The 19,384-nt window shown below is 34.1% G+C and overlaps 1 long non-coding RNA gene across 1 annotated transcript; it reads left to right on the forward strand.

Moving 5' to 3' along the window:
* Positions 1–1,012: 1,012 nt before the first annotated feature.
* On the forward strand, positions 1,013–11,294 carry LOC143056417 (uncharacterized). The gene is made up of 3 exons (XR_012972327.1): positions 1,013–1,374; positions 2,454–2,562; positions 11,136–11,294. It is a non-coding gene; the product is annotated as an uncharacterized LOC143056417 (long non-coding RNA).
* The last annotated feature ends 8,090 nt before the right edge of the window (positions 11,295–19,384 follow it).

A 19,384-nucleotide genomic window follows, 5' to 3' on the forward strand; every position in this document is an offset into this window, starting at 1 on the left:
TAATGCGAGGTTTTTATTATTGCGACAATAATTAAGACTCGCATTTTGAAGTATTGCGTTTGAATTTTTTCTTAATCGTGGTAATCAAAATCTCATTTCAGACTATAATGACACTCATCGCATTAAATATTTAACAATTGCACGCAACAAATTTACATTCAAAAGACTATGAATTTGATGTATATTTGACAAGATTAGTTCGTTTAAGTTGCTAAAAATTCTATAATTAGTGTATTATTCTCCCAAGTTTATTTGAAAAGGTATAATTCCTCTATACAAATGGCAAAATCTTTCATAAAATATCCAGTAAGTTGGATAAACGTTTACTAAATCATCCCAATACAGTTTGATTTATATATTCACTTTGCTATTCCGTTCTTGCACAGTGATATAGTTCATTTTGCGTCATCCCATATTCTAGCAAAGGGAGATTATCTCAGCATCACCGTTACATTAGTAATAGCTGTCGTACATAAAATAGTTAGCTCGAACTGTATGATCCTGTGTGAATCTGATCTTTATATTAAAAGTGCATAAATGGTTCACATATGGGTCTTATTTAAACATTAAACAGTATCAAAACAATTAGTGCATTATAATATAACCAAATAGGCATGCAAAAAAGAATCAATAGGCAAAATATGCTTGTCTACCGTCTAATTCTAATTGCTAATATTTACTGTATTGTACATAGCTCAATTCCATTCCATTCCATTAAATTTTATTTTTTTTTTAATTTTCAGCAGAAACCAGTATTTCTAACAATTAAATTGAATTAATTTGATATGACGTTGACACACGGTAATCACTCTCATGTTTTTATTTACATCGCTGTCAATCATCCGGTAAAGATGAATATTCATTACTACCCTCGGTAGTTAACGTCCCTCGATGGTTAACTTTAAGTGCCTAACAAGGTAGGCACTTAAAGTTAACCATCGAGAGACGTTAACCACCGAGAGTCGGTTTTTAGACCCGCCCATTGCACCTAAGCACGCCTACTTTTGGAGCTCTTTAGTATGAAGATAAGAAAAATATACGAAATTACGGAACTGTATACCCTGTTTTATCCTTGTTGTTGGTGTTTCTTGCGCATGCGCACAAAGCACGGTGATAGTTACGGTTACTGACTCAGGAACCTTGTATATTATATACGTTTAATAAACTGGATCCTTGTTGTGTTCAGTTATCGATACACTACGATGGAATTACGGACCAGTTTAACATAAACATGGTAAATAGATAGACAGCTGATAATCATAATTGATTAAGAAATAACCTGGAAGAAGAAATGAGTTTACTATTGATTACAACAGAGACGAGAATGCTATCGTGTTTGTTCTGCTAAAAAAAGCAGGAACATTGGAGTTTATGGTTAGATTTTAAATATTTATTGTCTCCAAACTGGGTAAATTTGATATAGTAACAACCCCCCCTTTTTTTTAAATAACTCGAGAACCACACATCTCGCTCGCTTAACAAAGTAACAATAAGAAATAATTATTGTTAGTTTCAAGAATAATTAATCGTCAAAACTTATCCCCTCCCCGACATCAAAGATAAATGTATTATCCCAAAATTAGACCAAATTTTTATGATATAAGGACGTCTTGACAGGCTATTATTTTATTTTGTTTTGTTGGGTTTTTTTTTGCTTTGACGCCCCCCCCCCCTTTTCCCCCATAATATAGCTTTTTAAGAAGTCATAATTATTTGGGCTACCCCTGAATATATTTCAGACAGACTCTTCTCTAAAAAAATGTAAACATGATTTGAGAGAAATCTTTGGAATAGTTTTTTAAATGATTTAATTATTATGTCATGTATATAATTGACATTAACATAGTTATAAACTGAGACTACTAGTATAACACATACATGTAGTGTTATAGTAGTCTCAGCTATAAACTTTCCATTGTATTGACCAATATGACTAACTCATATGCTCTTTCCCATAAATGTCACAATATCAATATATTACAGTAAAACTGATAGTTTGATGACATTGTTTAAGACTATTGACCTCAGGTCAGCCTAAACTGAGTTTAAAACTGTAATTTATTCATTAAAACAGTTCAAGACATGTACCTTCTGAAATGTGATTGCATCAAAAACCTAAGGCATAACATACTTAGTGTGCAGGAAGTGCCACCAAATAAATACTGATTTGTAAAATTAGATGATGATATTTGTGAAGTCAAAGATATTATAGCTAGTTATAACTGGTTTTAGATATAAATCTGAGTAAAAGGTTGATTTATATGTGCTCTTTCATGTTTAGATTATAATTTAAATTTAATCTTTTGAAGTTTTTTTATAATATTAAGACATTAAAATCACAATTATTTATTTATACACAAAAAAATAATTTTTGTCCTTTTTTAGTTGAATGACTGTACACAAACATTATACACACATAATTTTGATAATTCTGTAATGTTTTTTTTCTATAGCCCCAGAATGTGACAAAAGACTTATTAATCCTGATTTACAAAAAAAAAGAAATAGTTCAGCTACCATAAGACTGCTATGACAAAAATTTTGCAGTTTCCAGAATTTGAGGTAGAGTATAGTTAGGAATAGTTTGATTATGCAGATGCTTAGTTTGCCATAAACAATTATGCCCTTGATACAAAAGCAGAGGAAACAAAAAAGTATGAAAATAGTTGAAAAAAGTAATCATTATTACCTAGTCATATACTGTAAATAGAAAAAGAGAAAAGCACTGGTTATGATTTGGTATTTTTAATAGCATTATCATTTGTCCATAACTTGGAATATATACTGGATTGAGCTTGACATTTATTTAATATCATTGACACATGGTTGCAAGAAATGAACGATGGTAATTTAAACCTAGCAATTTTAGTAAGATTTAAAAAAAAAGCTTTTGATTTGGTAGAATATGACTTTCTTTGTTTAAAGCTCGACATGTATGGATTTAGTGAGACTACTGTTAGTTTTTTTAAGTGGTACCTGAATAACAAAAGGTATACATTTGTAATGTTAACTCTGAACAACAACATGTAAAATTTGGTGTTCCCCAATGTTCTATACCTTGTCCTCTATTGTTTGTGCTATTTATAAATAACCTTCCCTTATGCATTAAAAATTGTGAAACAGACCTATATCATTGTATATGCCGATGACACCACTATTCATAAATCAGGGGGAAACATCTAGAAAATATAAATGATGATGTTCAAGAAGATTTATACAGGATTGAAGAGTGGTGTAAAATGAATAACATGTTCATAGATGCAAATGAAACAAAATGTTTGATTACTGGAACAAAGCAGAAACTATTCAGACTTTTCAACCAAACTTGATAATAAATTAAAGTATTACAAAATTCTTCATGTGAAAAAATATTAGTTTCAAAATTGACAGCCCACTAAGTAACTGGAGAAATCAAATTGACCAAGGTTGTGCTAATATATCATCCAGAATATACCATCTTTCTTAAATACATTTTTTTTATATAACTGCAAGAAAACATAATACAATGGGTGTTCTGCCCCTAATTGACTACTGTTGTATTATTTGGGATGAATGTAAAAATTGAGGGATAACAAGAATTTTAAAAATCCAAAAAAAGGGCGGCATGATAAATTCTAGATGCAGATCCGTTATCCCTCTTGGTATATAGGAGCACTATATTCTATGTTAACCTCCGCCAGTAGGTATAAACAAATACTGTTGATAGACGGTATATAGGAGCACTATATTCCATGTTAACCACCGACGGTAGGTATAGACAAATACTGGTGATAGACGGTATATAGGAGCACTAAATTGTATGTTAACCACCGACGGTAGCTATAGGTATATACTAATACTGTTGATAGACGGTATATAGGAGCACTATATTGTATGTTAACTACCGACGGTAGGTATAGACAAATACTGTTGATAGACGGTATATAGGAGCACTATATTGTATGTTAACTACCGACACTAGGTATAGACAAATACTGTTGATAGACGGTATATGGGAGCACTATATTGTATGTTAACCACCGACGGTAGGTATAGACAAATACTGTTGATAGACGGTATATAGGAGCACTATATTGTATGTTAACCACCGACGGTAGGTATAGACAAATACTGTTGATAGACGGTATGTAGAAGCACTATATTGTATGTTAACTACCGACAGTAGGTATAGACAAATACTTATGATAGACGGTATATGGGAGCATTATATTGTATGTTAACCACCGACGGTAGGTATAGACATATACTGTTGATAGATGGTATATAGGAGCACTATATTGTATGTTAACTACCGACAGTAGGTATAGACAAATACTGTTGATAGACGGTATATGGGAGCACTACATGTATATTGTATGTTAACCACCGACGGTAGGTATAGACAAATACTGTTGATAGACTGTATATAGGAGCACTAAATTGTATATTAACTACCGACGGTAGGTATAGACAAATACTGTTGATAGACAGTATATAGGAGAACTATATTGTATGTTAACTACCGACAGTAGGTATAGACACATACTGTTGATACACGGTATATAGGAGCACTATATTGTATGTTAACCACCGACGGTAGGTATAGACAAATACTGTTGATAGACGGTATATAGGAGCACTATATTGTATGTTAACTACCGACGGTAGGTATAGACAAATACTGTTGATAGACAGTATATAGGAGCACTATATTGTATGTTAACTACCGACAGTAGATATAGACACATACTGTTGATACACGGTATATAGGAGCACTGTCTATATTGTATGTTAACCACCGACGGTAGGTATAGACAAATACTGTTGATAGACGGTATATAGGAGCACTATATTGTATGTTAACTACCGACGGTAGGTATAGACAAATACTGTTGATAGACGGTATATAAGAGCACTATATTGTATGTTAACTACCGACGGTAGGTATAGACAAATACTGTTGATAGACGGTATATAGGAGCACTATATTGTATGTTAACTACCGACGGTAGGTATAGACAAATACTGTTGATAGACGGTATATAGGAGCACTATATTGTATGTTAACTACCGACGGTAGGTATAGACAAATACTGTTGATAGACAGTATATAGGAGCACTATATTGTATGTTAACTACCGACAGTAGATATAGACACATACTGTTGATACACGGTATATAGGAGCACTGTCTATATTGTATGTTAACCACCGACGGTAGGTATAGACAAATACTGTTGATAGACGGTATATAGGAGCACTATATTGTATGTTAACTACCGACGGTAGGTATAGACAAATACTGTTGATAGACGGTATATAAGAGCACTATATTGTATGTTAACTACCGACGGTAGGTATAGACAAATACTGTTGATACACGGTATATAGGAGCACTATATTGTATGTTAACTACCGACGGTAGGTATAGACAAATACTGTTGATAGACGGTATATAGGAGCACTATATTGTATGTTAACTACCGGCAGTAGGTATAGACAAATACTGTTGATAGACGGTATATAGGAGCACTATATTGTATGTTCTAATATGACGTGCTTCTTTAGCTTTGTAAAGAAACCATACTTTATTATCCAATAAAATTAGTTTGCACATGCGTATATTGACTACGGCAGAAAAATGAATAAAAATTTCGTCAAAATGGTATGCATTTAATGTATTTCCTTAAATCAAAACACTTTCAAACACTTAAATGATACACATTTTGTTACTAATACTTTAACAATGACAACAATGTGTTACAATTCGTAATTGAAAATAGTTGACCTAGATACAGCAACGTCCATGTTGGCTGTTCTAACTTCAAAACCCCTCCCCCTAAAAACACGTTTCATCTCTCCTGTTAAAAAAGCATGTCATTGTATATTTATTTCATTGAAACATATGTTCCGACGATAAAATATAAAATAAAGAATAGGTTACTATTACTGTTGTACTGAAATGACAAAATTGTTTCATATTTCTGATAAAATGGATTGACCCTAGCAGGGAATCGAACCCCATTCTCCTATAAAAACAAATAGGCGTAATTACCAATATACCACCAAGGTTTCCAATCCATTTTACAAACGCAACAAGATTGTCACCCAGTATTAATTTTAATCTCATGTATAAATACAGCATTTGAAATCGTCAGATGCACAAAGGCGTGCCCTTTGATCAACTTTAAAAGGTGTAGCCACCGCAAGTATAAATGGATTTCTGTCAAAGGGCCCCTCCTGGCCAAGTCTCGAATGTCAGCACAACTTTATCAAGAAATCCTCTATCAGATATGAACATATTTACCAATGCTACAATATTAACCGGCGGAATATTTACGATTTATTTAGTAAATAAAGACCTACCCGATTCTCCTTGTGCGTCCACCGCCATTGACGACTGACTTGAAAATGTGCGTGTCAGAAATTGACCTCAAAGGAAAAGACTGTTGAAATATAACTTTTCTGTTATATTGTGACACAAATATTGTTTTAGTTAATAAATTAATTTATTAATATCTGTTTCAATTTTGAATTTTAGAAATTTATACAACTTTGCCAAATTAAACTGGTATGAACTAGTTGGATAAAAATCGACAGGAAGGTTGATGGAATAGCCTACACAAATACCGTACACTTTATACACAGCGAACATAGATATTACCGTAATTGTCCTAATCAGAATCGAAATAATTGATGCCAGCTATACTTTATTGTAGTTTTAACATGGGTAGGCATTATATTCGTGTTATTTTAGCCCTCGCTATCGCTCTGGCAAAAATAATCACGAATATAATGCCTACCCATGTTAAAACTACAATAAAGTATAGCTGGCATCAATTATTTCTTAATTAACTACCGACAGTAGGTATAGACTAAAACTCTTGATAGACGGTATATAGGAGCACTATATTGTATGTTAACTACCGACGGTAGGTATAGACAAATACTGTTGATAGACGGTATATAGGAGCACTATATTGTATGTTAACTACCGACGGTAGGTATAGACAAATACTGTTGATAGACGGTATATAGGAGCACTATATTGTATGTTTGTATGTTAACTACCGACGGTAGGTATAGACAAATACTGTTGATAGACGGTATATAGGAGCACTATATTCCATGTTAACCACCGACGGTAGGTATAGACAAATACTGGTGATAGACGGTATATAGGAGCACTAAATTGTATGTTAACCACCGACGGTAGCTATAGGTATAGACTAATACTGTTGATAGACGGTATATAGGAGCACTATATTGTATGTTAACTACCGACGGTAGGTATAGACAAATACTGTTGATAGACGGTATATAGGAGCACTATATTGTATGTTAACTACCGACACTAGGTATAGACAAATACTGTTGATAGACGGTATATGGGACCACTATATTGTATGTTAACCACCGACGGTAGGTATAGACAAATACTGTTGATAGACGGTATATAGGAGCACTATATTGTATGTTAACCACCGACGGTAGGTATAGACAAATACTGTTGATAGACGGTATGTAGAAGCACTATATTGTATGTTAACTACCGACAGTAGGTATAGACAAATACTGTTGATAGACGGTATATGGGAGCATTATATTGTATGTTAACCACCGACGGTAGGTATAGACATATACTGTTGATAGATGGTATATAGGAGCACTATATTGTATGTTAACTACCGACAGTAGGTATAGACAAATACTGTTGATAGACGGTATATGGGAGCACTACATGTATATTGTATGTTAACCACCGACGGTAGGTATAGACAAATACTGTTGATAGACTGTATATAGGAGCACTAAATTGTATGTTAACTACCGACGGTAGGTATAGACAAATACTGTTGATAGACAGTATATAGGAGCACTATATTGTATGTTAACTACCGACAGTAGGTATAGACACATACTGTTGATACACGGTATATAGGAGCACTATATTGTATGTTAACCACCGACGGTAGGTATAGACAAATACTGTTGATAGACGGTATATAGGAGCACTATATTGTATGTTAACTACCGACGGTAGGTATACACAAATACTGTTGATAGACGGTATATAGGAGCACTATATTGTATGTTAACTACCGACAGTAGGTATAGACAAATACTGTTGATAGACGGTATATAGGAGCACTAAATTGTATGTTAACTACCGACGGTAGGTATAGACAAATACTGTTGATAGACAGTATATAGGAGCACTATATTGTATGTTAACTACCGACAGTAGATATAGACACATACTGTTGATACACGGTATATAGGAGCACTGTCTATATTGTATGTTAACCACCGACGGTAGGTATAGACAAATACTGTTGATAGACGGTATATAGGAGCACTATATTGTATGTTAACTACCGACGGTAGGTATAGACAAATACTGTTGATAGACGGTATATAAGAGCACTATATTGTATGTTAACTACCGACGGTAGGTATAGACAAATACTGTTGATAGACGGTATATAGGAGCACTATATTGTATGTTAACTACCGACGGTAGGTATAGACGAATACTGTTGATAGACGGTATATAGGAGCACTATATTGTATGTTAACTACCGGCAGTAGGTATAGACAAATACTGTTGATAGACGGTATATAGGAGCACTATATTGTATGTTAACTACCGACAGTAGGTATAGACTAAAACTCTTGATAGACGGTATATAGGAGCACTATATTGTATGTTAACTACCGACGGTAGGTATAGACAAATACTGTTGATAGACGGTATATAGGAGCACTATATTGTATGTTAACTACCGACGGTAGGTATAGACAAATACTGTTGATAGACGGTATATAGGAGCACTATATTGTATGTTTGTATGTTAACTACCGACGGTAGGTATAGACAAATACTGTTGATAGACGGTATATAGGAGCACTATATTGTATGTTAACTACCGACAGTAGGTATAGACATATACTGTTGATAGACGGTATATAGGAGCACTATATTGTATGTTCACTACCGACAGTAGGTATAGACAAATACTGTTGATAGACGGTTTATGGGAGCACTATATTGTATGTTAATCACCGACGGTAGTTATAGACAAATACTGTTGATAGACGGTATATAGGAGCACTATATTGTATGTTAACCACCGACGGTAGGTATAGACAAATACTGTTGATAGACGGTATATAGAAGCACTATATTGTATGTTAACCACCGACGGTAGGTATAGACAACTTCTGTTGATACACGGTATATAGGAGCACTATATTGTATGTTAACCACCGACGGTAGGTATAGACAAATACTGTTGATAGACGGTATATAGGAGCACTATATTGTATGTTAACTACCGACGGTAGGTATAGACAAATACTGTTGATAGACGGTATATAGGAGCACTATATTGTATGTTAACTACCGACGGTAGGTATAGACAAATACTGTTGATAGACGGTATATAGGAGCACTATATATATTGTAGGTTAACTACCAACAGTAGGTAAAGACTAAAACTCTTGATAGACGGTATATGTGATAGCACTATATCGTATGTTAATCACCGACGGTAGGTATAGACAAATACTGGCGATAGACGGTATATAGGAGCACTATATTGTATGTTAACTACCGGAAGTAGGTATAGACAAATACTGTTGATAGACAGTATATAGGAGCACTATATTGTAGGTTAACTACCAACAGTAGGTAAAGACTAAAACTCTTGATAGACGGTATATGTAATAGCACTATATCGTATGTTAATCACCGACAGTAGGTATAGACAAATACTGTTGATAGATGGTATATAGGAGCACTATATTGTATGTTAACCACCGACGGTAGGTATAGACAAATACTGTTGATAGACGGTATATAGGAGCACTTTATTGCATGTTAACCACCGACGGTAGGTATAGACAAATACTGTTGATGGACGGTGCAAAGGAGTACTATATCGTATGTTAACCACTGACGGTAGGTATAGACAAATACTGTTGATAAACGGTATATAGGAGGACTGTATTGTATGTTAACCACCGACGGTAGGTATAGACAAATACTGTTGATAGACGGTATATAGGAGCACTTTATTGCATGTTAACCACCGACGGTAGGTATAGACAAATACTGTTGATGGACGGTGCAAAGGAGTACTATATCGTATGTTAACCACCGACGGTAGGTATAGACAAATACTGGTGATAAACGGTATATAGGAGCAACTACCGACAGTAGGTATAGACAAATACTGTTGATAGACGGTATCAAAGAGCACTATATCGTATGTTAACCAGCGACGGTAGGTATAGACAAATACTGTTGATAAACGGTATATGGGAGCACTATATTGTATGTTAACTACCGACAGTAGGTATAGACAAATACTGTTGATAGACGGTATATAGGAGCACTATATCTTATGTTAACCACCGACGGTAGGTATAGACAAATACTGGTGATAGACGGTATATATGAGCCTCTACCGACAGTAGGTATAGACAAATACTGTTGATAGACGGTATATAGGAGCACTATATTGTATGTTAACCACCGACGGTAGGTATAGACAAATACTGTTGATAGATGGTATATAGGAGCACTATATTGTATGTTTACCACCGACGGTAGGTATAGACAAATACTGTTGATAGACGGTATATAGGAGCACTTTATTGCATGTTAACCACCGACGTTAGGTATAGACAAATACTGTTGATGGACGGTGCAAAGGAGTACTATATCGTATGTTAACCACTGACGTTAGGTATAGACAAATACTGTTGATAAACGGTATATAGGAGGACTGTATTGTATGTTAACCACCGACGGTAGGTTTAGACAAATACTGTTGATATACGGTATATAGGAGTATTGTATTTTATGTCAAACATCGACGATAGGTATGGACAAAATCCGACAAATACTGTATACAGACAGTGTATAGAAGTACTGTATTGTATGGTAAACACTGACGGTTGGTATGGACAATTTCTGTATCATGCATCAATTGTAAATAAAAGTATCATGTGAGTGACACAGGCTCATTGAAGCCTCTAGTTTTGATATTATTAATGTGGAGATCTGGTCTAATTTATCATTTTCTCTATTACATGCATGATAACTGCAACAATTGAATTGAAATAAAAGTGATAATATTTCTGTTGTAGGTTATCAAGATTTAGTGTTTCCATACAAGTGACAAAGATTGAACAACAAAAACATCTCAAACTTTACAGGACAGAGTAGACTTTTTTCACTGTGCTTAGTTTTGTCTTTATGTCTAAATTATGATACCTTTGAAAAAACCAATAAAATATGGAATAACATTTATTTCTATCTTATAAAGTGGAGTGAAGAAATAAGGGGTCATTGAAAACATAAGAATATATTGCTATCATATATGCAGATCAGCAGCCCATACATTTGCTATAGCACATAAATATGGGACCAATAATTTCAAGTTGCCTTTTAAAAAAGACCTTATTAATGTTATGCGAGATACCACCAAAGACCACTAGGTGTTGATCAAATGATATTGTAAATAAGAGGGTTGTCCAAAATATTTCCAACAGCTGTTTGATATACACTACCTTAATCAAACCACAATGGTAAAAAAACAGTTTTGGTCAGTCTTAAAAGAAGCAAATATAATTTAGAAAAAGTGCAAGCTGTTGATAAAAACTACAAATAACTGGCAGTCCTAAATGAGGGTGGAGATTACCATTTAGCACAAATGAGTTTCTGGACTAAAGAAAGTAATTTCGGCACAAACCGATTATACCCTTTCAAAAACTATGTGTAGTCCCTTTTATAAAAGTGGCAGATTATCTTTCTATCTAGAGTATCTATGACAACTAACTGCTGCTCCTAGTGACGTTAGTCTTTGGTTTTTGAAAAGATTGGATATATTGTCACAATTCTTTTCTAAGGTACCGGTCTGATAAACAGGAAGTAGCCAGATTAGCTACTAAATATATGCACACTGAAATATAGTCCCTTAAAATTCCCATGGCTGTGTACATGTTCAGATACGAACTATGAAAATTTTGTTTATATCTTTAGAAAAGTAAAATCAAGTATGTATGTCTTTAGTTTTGTCAAATTGCTGTCTTGTTTTGTCCTGTTATTAGGTAACAGTACTGATACAATACTGTAAAATACGGAGATGTGGTATGATTGCCAATGAGACGCCTACATGTATCCACTCAAGTTCAAATAAAGTGGATGTAAGCAGTTATATGCAACCATACAGCCTTCAACAATGAGAAAAATCATATCAAATAGACCCTTGTAAATAGGTGTTGATCAAATGATATTGTAAATAAGAGGGTTGTATATTTCATGACGGTATAATACTAAACATCGGACTCGGACTTCTCTTAAACTGAGTTTTACTGTGCGTATTGTTTCGCGTTTGTTTTTTCTATATTGGCTACAGGTATAGGGGAGGGTTGAGATCTCAAAAAAAAGGCAATTTTGCGCCTGTCCCAAGTTAGGAGCCTCTGACCTTTGTTAGTCTTGTATGATTTATAATGTTAGTTTCTTGTGTATAATTCGGAGCTTAGTATGACGTCCATTATCACTGAACTAGTATACATATTTGTTTAGGGGCCAGCTGACGGACACCTCCGTGTGCGGGAGTTTCTCGCTACATTGAAGATCTATCGGTGGCCCTCGGCTGTTGTCTGCTATATGGTCGGGTTGTTGTCTCCTTGACACATTCCCCATTTCCATACTCAATTTTATAGTATGATTTACATCTGCAATAATCACGAAACAATCAGAGACAAGTTTGGGTCTAAATCTGTATGTCCCACATAATCAAATTGACCGAAGAGAGAGGCGAAAGATACTAAAGGCTTTTTCAAACACATAAGTCAATAATAAACTGACAAAACCACGGCAAAAAAAAAGAGAAAGATTAAAAAACAAACAACAGAATGCAAAACACAACAAAGAACATCACAGACTGAACAAAACGAACCTCGCCAAAAAACTGGTGTGACCAAATGACTAATTTATCTCAGCCTTACATTATTTAGCAGACCCTTTATTATACCAAACCAAACAAAGTTCTTTATGGTACAATGTTTTTGATCCATCGGTCTCTCAGTCCTGTTCTCGTTATTGCAACTCCTCTGAAACCACATAACAGAGTTTTATAAATCTTTGTAGATAATGAGGAAATTATGAAATTATCAATTCATTGATTTCCTATATACTCCTACAACAGTTTGTCATAAAATCTGTCTAAAGACCACAACAGAGTTTCATGAATTTTTTAGATAGTTAGGACATGCTATGTAAATGTGCATATTGGCAGAAAATCATGATTTTTTTTTTTATGCTCCACCTACGATAGTAAATGGGCATTAGTTTTCCGGTCTATGCGTCTGCTCCTTCGTCCGTTTTCTCGCTTCAGGTTAAATGTTTTGGTCAAGGTAGTTTTTGTTGAAGGTCAGGTTCAATAAACTTGAAACTTAGTACATATGTTTCCAATAATATGTTTTTTTCTAAGCTTAATGCCAAAGAAGGTTTTTCCCCCTATTTCACGGTCCACTGAACAAAGAAAATGATAGGGCAAGTGGGGAACGGTGTACGATGGACACATTCTTGTTTTTGTCGAGCCTGCGACTTTTGTCGCAGAAAGCTCGACATAGGAATGGTGATGCGGCGGCGACAGCGTTAGTTCACTTTTTAAAAGCTTTATATTTTAGACGGCGAACGACCTGGATGCTCCATACTTTAAATACAGATGCCTTAAGTTTGGAAGTTTCCGTCTGTCACATGTCCATTGTCCTTGAACTCATTTTCATGGTTCAGTGACTACTTGAAAAAAAGTTAAAAGTTTTTGTAATTTCTCTCATATTATGGGTAACTATGTTTAGTATTTGCGTACCTTGGTCAGCATGCCCATCAGACAGTTTTCACTTGACCTCGCCATCATTTCATGGATCAATGAAAAGGGTTAAGTTTTTGGTGGTCAAGTCCATATCTCAGATATTATATGAAATATGTCTTGTATATTTGGTGTATGGAAGGATTGTAAGGTGTACATGTCCAACTGACAGGTGTCATCTGATCTTGACCTCATTTCCTTGGTTCAATGGTCAAAGTTAAGCTTTTGAGTTTTGTTCGTTTTTTCTAATACTATATGCAATAGGTCAACTTTATTTGGTGTCTGGAAATATCTTATGATGTCAGCCTTGCAAGTCTCATTTGACCTTGACCTCATTTTCGAGGTTCATTGTTCAGTGTTTAGTTTTTGTGCCAAGTGTCATCTGACCTTGACCTGATTTGTATTGAATGATTGTAAGGTGTAAATGTATTCCTCATTTTGGTCATATGACCTTGATCTCATTTTCTTTGGTCATGTTATTAATAAGTTTATGTGATAATTGTAGTAAAACTTTATATTTAGGTCTATCAACATAAATAAGGCGAGAAATTCCAACGTGTGTACTCTTGTTAGGAATTAGGAACTATGCCTTCTGAACTTAGAATTTCGGCCTAAATATACTTCTGCATATCTTCTGAAATTACACAACAGAATTTCATGCGTGTTTGAACTAAATAATCTGTTGAAATTTTGTTTGCTTAGTGACAATGTCGGGCTGTGAAGTATGTGAGCGTGCTCACAAAGGTTCTTTGATTACACACAGTCAATGCATTGTCTGTGCTTCCCAGATACAGTCTGTATGCATTTTCTTTGTTGTAAATTAAATTAAGTTTATGTATTGTACGTCGTTCTTAGTCTTTATACATTGTTTATATGCTTTGACTATGAGTCTAAGATACTTCTATTGTCGGTATATCTTAGATTTAGTCGGTTAACACTGTCTATGGATCAGAGACACAGTATGTATGCATTGTAAGTTGTTCCAAGTTGAAATAAAAGTCTGTATGTTTTTGCCTGTTACTGCAAGATAAAGTGTGTGCACTGCCTGTGGCTCTTATATACAGTCTGTATGCATTTTCTGTATGCTTTATCTATGGGTCTAATTTTTAGATACAGTCTGTATACAAACTGTATCTCTGACCCATATACAGTGTCCAAAAAAACTCTGTTTTAAGATCTCTAACCCATATACAGTGTGAAAATGATCTTTGGTTCTAAGATGCATTTTGTTTGATTGGCTGAATGCTTAGTATATATTGGTTTCGATATATGGTCTGTATGTATTGTATGGATCTTATATATTTGTATTTTTTTCCATCTGATGAGTAAGCCTTTTTCAACTGATTTTTATAGTTCGTTCTTATGTTGTACTGTTACACCAAAGTCCCAGGTTTTTGGAGGTTTGGGATCCCGCTAACATGTTTAACCCCGCCACATTCTGTATGTATGTGCCTGTCCCAAGTTAGGAGACTGTAATTCAGTGGTTGTCGTTTGTTTATATGTTACATATTTGTTTTTCGTTCATTTTTTGTATATAAATTAGGTCGTTAGTTTTTTCGTTTAAATTGTTTCACATTGTCATTTCGGGACTTGTTATAGGTGACTATGCGGTATGGGCTGTGCTCATGGTTGAAGGCCGTACGGTGACTTATAGTTGTTAATTTCTGTGCCATTTTGGTCTCTTGTGGAGAGTTGTCAGTAGTGTTTGTGGGACAGAATGAACCCATAAAGGTGGACGTCGGACGCTGACGCTATATTTGGACCTGGGTGTGAACGCCGACGCCATATTTGGGCCTTAACGCGGACGCCATGGTCGACCATGAAATCGAGACGCGAATTTGAGGTTGGACCGTATGATTCGGACATCGAGACACCGATGCCATATTTGGGCTTTAAACTTGGACGCTATACCTTAATGTTGCATCAGACTACCCTTTAAAGTGACGTCATACCCTTAAAAGTGGACGGTATATTCTCGAAAATGGACGAGAATTTGTCTTTGATAAACGCTTACCCAACCCCTAGGTAATAAGTCTGTGATAATTCTGAAAAGAATCTTCTACCTCTTAAATAATTAACTGCTTATACATGTTTATAACAACTGTAAGAATTCTCCAAGATATACTATTTATATTAATCAGAAAAACTGTCACTCAATGCAGTAGGCGGAACTATTCCTGTGTAAAGAGAATTGGATTAAAATGTTTGATATCAATACATAAAATATTTGTCTTTATCTTTTTAATTTTTGGATTTCTTATCTTATTAACATGACAATCGTGAAACATTCAGTAGTATTGCTTTCTACGGAAGCCCATTTAGGACCTCCCAAAAATATAAAATTATTTGAATTCGAAATCACGAATTTAAATTGTTATCTCGAATTTTATAATTCGTTTTAACAGATTAAATTTGTGATAATGAATTGGTGAAAATCGTTATAACAGATCTTGTAATTCGTTATTAAGAATTAAATTCCTTATCACGATTTTTTGTAATTTGTGATAACGATAAATTCGTTACAACGATTTTATCGTTATAACGAATTGTAGAATTTGTTTAAACTGATTAAATTTGTGATAACGTTTGTGGAATTCGTTCCCACAGTTTTTATTGTAATTGGTAATTTCAGATTAAAATTCATTATCACAGATTTTTAGCTCACATGGCACACAGAATAAAGAGAGCTTTCTTCCTCACTCTGCACCCATCGCTGTTTATTACTTTTACAAAAATCTTCTTCATTAAAACCTTTTTGACAAAGTGAAACAAACTTGACCGCAATCAATTTAGTTTTAACGCATTTTACACTATACCTAGAAATTTTTGTCGTGTAAACGGGTGGGTTTATTAGCCAGTGACCCAGTTTACACACCGAAACTCTCCGGGGAAAATATGTCTAATTCTCATATTTCTTGACCGAAATATTTTTATTTTTTTATTTTCTACCAAAGTTTTTTTAAGCGGTGAATATCATTAGTGTGTGTACCTGGATACATTTTACACAGATGCAACGGAAATAGTTTCGCCAACATGGTTTATCGAAATGTAAACCTAGGGATGAAAATCTTAGGTTTTACACTTCGATTAACCATGTTGCCGAAACTAATTATTTTGCTTCTGTGTAAAATATATTAATTGGCGATACACACGAAGGAAATCGCCTGTCTAAGAAGTCTTTAAATTAAGAAAAAGGAATACAAATGTTACTGTCACGAATTATGGGTATCAAACACATTTTTTATGCCCCCGCCGCTAGTCGTGGGAGAAGTTTAGTCTAGCCCTTGTCCGTCAGTCCAGTCCGTTTGTCGGGTACGTTCCCAGAAATGGTTTCCATTTGCCTCAACCAAATGTTATAAATTCAACTTATACACTATGCCAATTACTAAAACACACAGATAAAATTTGAAATTGAAGGGCGTCTCTTTCATAGTTCGTGAGTTATGCCCCTTTACAAATGGTCAAAGACGTAGTGTTTATTCAGTAATTTCCGCTCTCTACATTTAGTTTGCCTCAACCAAATGTTATTGAATTAATACACAATGTTTATAAACACAAAACACTGAGTCTGATGATCAAGTTTGAAATTGGGTGACGTCACTTTTACCGTTCTGAACTTGTACCCATTCATCGCTAATTTACAAAAACAAAACAAAACCAACAAACAACCAAATTAAGTGTCCAATCAATTTTGCTAATTTTTAAAATAGAAATCGTTAAAACTAAATTGCTCGTGGTCAAGTTTGTTTAACTTTGACCAAAAGGTTTCAGTAAAGAGAAAAAAGCTAACTTAACCCTGTGTGCCAGGTGAGGTAGTTCAAATTTAGGTGAAAATGTTTTTAATCTGGAATCACGAATTACATTAAAATAAAATGTGATAACAAATTCCACAAATTCGTTATCACGAATTTAATCCGTAATAACCATTTATACAATTCGTTATAACGATTTTAATTCGGTATCACACATTGCAAAAAATTGTGTTAACGAATTTAATTCGTAATAATTCGTAACGAATTACAAAATCTGATATAACGATTTCCAACAATTCGTTCTCACAAATTTAAGCTGTTATAACGAATTATAAAATTCGTAATAACGATTTAAATTCGTGATTTCGAATTCAAATTATATTTGTGGGAGGTCCTATGGGCGTCCGTAGCTTTCCGACTTATTTGAACCACTTAATTAATATCCTATGGTCCTGTTTAACATGACATCTCAAATAATTAGATTAAGAGATAAAGCACATCTGGTGATTAAAAATAAGTATCTTTATTATACACTTTCTTTCAATAACATGTTTACAGGTGTACACTTTTTTATTTGGTTCTAATTAACGGACACCAATTATAAAAATATAGTCTGTGACATTAAATAATTATCTTTATCTTTTAGATAAGCATGACAACCGTAAACATTGAGTAATATTGCATTCCAACTCATTTCAACCACATATAATTACTATCATATGATTAGGATTTCAACCCAAATGATTAACTAAAACCACGTCTGGTCATTTAAAATTGTTTCTCATTTAACATAATCTTAACTATATATTTGAAAATTCCACGGTCGTAGTTGGTTTTTATCTTCAAAAATACACGGATAATATATTTAATCAATCAATATTTTTATACAAGGAGTTTGGATTGGGTTTACAGAATAGAGAATAATGGACGAAAAAATAAATAAAGAATGATATGGGCGAAAAAAATAAAGAAATATGACCAAAATAAATATAAAGAATAGTGAAATAGGGACTGGTAAAATATATCGAATAGAGAAATATACGGCTGCTTAAATATAAGGAATTAAGTATTATGGGATGTTAAACTATAAAAAAATTATAAAGGAATACAAACAAATACGACTGTTACAGTATATAATTGCAGTAGCATTTTTTGTTTGTTTGTGCACGTGCAAGAATTATGTCCGTGCAGAGAAACAAGAACCGGTTTGAACCGGTATAAATGAGATGATTCTGGCTCTGTAGGTGGCCGGCTCTTAAGGTGGCACGGTAGTATTTGCATTCCAGAATTTAGGTTGCTCTTTTGTGTACCCTACTTAGGTAAATGTATCTAAACAGTGTGATTGGACAAAAAATACAGTATCAACTGAACATACTTTCCCAAACTGAGGGATGAATCAGGTGTAGAAAAATATGAAATAATTTTACATACAGATGAAAATGAATTTTTGAGAATTTTTTTAAATTTTGTATTCACTGCACCATAAAAGACCTAAAATTACTAGTGGCCTTAGGTTTCTAAAAATAGCAAAAAAAGTAAACGGTCATGATACATATTCAAATTCATTTCTGAATAGTAAAATGAAAGTACTTCAGTTAAGTGTGAATGTAGATTTTTTTGCAGTGTTAGAAAGTGGTGAAAATTCTAAAAAGGCTATCATTATCCCTATGGGCCAGGAAATACTACCGTGCCACCTTAAGGGGGATATATATTTTTACACTAAATCAATGAAGGAACTTTTTTTACCTATGCAATTTGTAAGTTT

The sequence above is a fragment of the Mytilus galloprovincialis genome, chromosome 13 (assembly GCF_965363235.1).
Source record: "Mytilus galloprovincialis chromosome 13, xbMytGall1.hap1.1, whole genome shotgun sequence".
NCBI lineage: Eukaryota > Metazoa > Mollusca > Bivalvia > Mytilida > Mytilidae > Mytilus > Mytilus galloprovincialis.